This window comes from Silene latifolia, chromosome 9 (genome assembly GCF_048544455.1).
Source record: "Silene latifolia isolate original U9 population chromosome 9, ASM4854445v1, whole genome shotgun sequence".
NCBI classification, from domain to species: Eukaryota; Viridiplantae; Streptophyta; class Magnoliopsida; order Caryophyllales; family Caryophyllaceae; genus Silene; species Silene latifolia.
The window spans coordinates 105889553-105892246 of record NC_133534.1 but is presented as its reverse complement, the minus strand read 5'-3'; the positions used below and the strand labels follow the sequence as shown (position 1 = coordinate 105892246).

Below are 2694 nucleotides of genomic sequence, written 5' to 3'. Positions count from 1 at the left end.
GAAAGGTCTTTGCACGTTAAGAGGAGATTATTTCAAGAACGACACTGGAAGGGCCGAGTTCTCATTCTAGCTTTTACGAAACGAGTGTTCGAGGAGAATCCACCATCTTCACCGGTTTCTACATCTTCACCAAACAGATTACTTCTCCGAATTTTCGGTCATGGCCGAGGAAGCGAGTATAGCTAGTTTTTCTGAGCCGACGGCCGCGAACTTATATAAGGGATTCGAACTACCGGAGAAGCCGAAAAGTTCGAACCAAAGCCCGCCTACATCACTATGGTAGAGAGAAACCGATTCGGGAGCTGCAAATGAAGATGCAACTAAACATATGGAGACCTTCATTGACTATGCTGCTCTATTCCCCCACCACCGGTGGCGTGACCCGGACCGGATCAAGGAAACTATGTTTATCTTCTCTCTTCGCGATCTTTGCAAGGGAATGGTATAGAGATCCGGACCGAGCCGCTTTGGAGATCACCGACCGGAATACATTGGCATTGGCGTTCTACAAGAAGTACTTTTCTGCTTCAAGGACGATCGCCATTAGAGCTCAGATCACGGGCTTTAAACAAGGGCCAGATGAAAATTTCCATGAGGCATGGGTCCGATTCAAGAAGTTGGTGCGAACCATACCGCACCATGGGTTTGCTAAGTGGAGTTTGTGCAATCATTTCTACAATGGGTTGTACGACGATCGAGAGGGCCATTTTGGATGCTTTGCGACCAATGGGAGATTTCTTGAAAATTTAGGAGCAACCAAGGGGTGGAAGATCATTGACGATCTAGCTACCCACAAGGCCGAGTATGGGAATTCGAGAGGGAACCGGAGGAGAGCTGCTGAATCCTCCTCTGTTCTTTGCACTTGAGGCTCTTCTGCGAGATTCGACAAATATGAGCTAGGGGAGCATCTAAAGGTGGGATGTACCAAGTCAATGCTGTGCAGGACGGTCCCTTCGTCTGTGAAAGGTGTGGAGTTGAGGGCCATGTCTCGAAAAACTGCCCTAGCCCTTTTGAATCATGTGCTGCCTTTCAACACTATAGGCAGACAAACACCTACTACGAGCCTCCACATCCGAACCTGAGTTGGAGGAGCCAGAATGTCCAAAACCCAACTCAACCTCCGCCACAGCAGCAGCCATATGTGCCGCCTCATCAAAAGCAACAGCAATACCAGAAGCCTCCTTATGTGCCGCAGCAGCATCAATCACCGAATTCTGAGTTTGCAGAGCTTAAGAATCTGTTGCTTAAGGAGTCCCAAGCAAGAGAGGCCGGGATGAAGCTATTAGAAAGCCAAATTGCTCAATTGGCTAGTAAAAATAACACTCGAGCTCCCGGGCACTTACCCACTCAACCCGAACAAAAGGAGACCCTAAATGCCATCACATTGAGGAGCGGGTCCACCCTTGACGGTCCTGCTATGATTGAGGATGCTGTTGGGAAAGATGAGTCAGAAACAAGCAAAGAGAAAGCTTCAACGAACAAATCAAAGAAAAAGGAGTCTGCCAGGAATTTCAGTCGATCGACTGATATCCCTAGTCGATCGACCGAAATACGGGTTCCGGAGCTTCGAACTCGTGCATACCGGTCGATCGATCGAGGAAGGTGGTCGATCGACCACTATCACTGCTGATATTGAAGAGTCTCGTCCTTTAATGCCAAATAATTTACGAGATCACTTGTTTCGGGGTACCACAGTCCCGAAGATTTTAGGGGCAGACCCGAATGCTGATGGGTCGGTCCCGGCTCCGAAGTTCGATCCAATGACGGTCAATGGGTCTCATTTGAGACGGTCTGAGGAAGGGTCTAGCTTCAACAAGGAGAAGGTGACGGACTTTCAGCCAAAGTCCAAGGACGCCGGCGCGCGCGAATTAGAGGAGAGGGCTAAGGTGCTCCTTACAGCCCCATATCCGGAGAGACTCGTGCCGACCAAAGAACAGGTATCTTTCAATAAGTTTGAGAAAGTTATCCATAGTCTGAATGTGCAAGTCCCCTTCCTTGAGTTAGTTAACCAAGTACCCGCTTACACCAAATTTATGAAGCAATTGTTGTCAAAAAAGCGGTCACTTGAAACAGTGCACACTGTCGCACTCACCAAGGAGTCTTGTTCTTATCTGTCTCACACTGCGCCCCTTAAGTTAGAGGACCCGGGCAGCTTTTCTGTCCCTTGCAAAGTAGGTACCTTCTCAATTGAGAAGGCATTGTGTGACTTAGGGGCCAGTATAAGTGTCATGCCCTTGAGTTTAGCTAGGAGACTCAAGTTGACCCGGTTTGCTATCACAGAAATGACAGTTCAGATGGCTGACTCATCTGCGGTCGAGCCTATAGGAGTCCTAGAGGACATACCCGTCCAGATAGGGAAGTTTTTCTTCCCTGTCGACTTTGTTGTCCTAGATATGCCTGAGGATGAACATATACCGATCATCTTAGGAAGGCCGTTTCTGCACACTGCTAGTGCAGTTATTGACGTCGGTTTAGGAACCTTGACCTTCAAGGTTGGGAAACATTCTATCGTTTTTGCCCAACCTGCTAAAAAGAAGGATGCCATGTGGCCTGTTACTTGTAATACGGTCTCTGAAAAGAGATCGTACTTTGTGCTTCCCGAACCTCACCGTCCCTATTACTATCTGGCAGTATTAACCCCTCCGCCCCGAATTGGGAGCAAGAAGGAGGAAGAAATGGTTGTTTTAGACATCG

General features: G+C 48.3%; 1 non-coding gene across 1 annotated transcript; it reads right to left on the bottom strand.

The window, feature by feature from the left end:
• Nucleotides 1–539: 539 nt before the first annotated feature.
• On the bottom strand, nt 540–646 carry LOC141603741 (small nucleolar RNA R71). The gene has a single exon (XR_012525598.1). It is a non-coding gene; the product is annotated as a small nucleolar RNA R71 (small nucleolar RNA).
• Nucleotides 647–2694: the final 2048 nt, after the last annotated feature.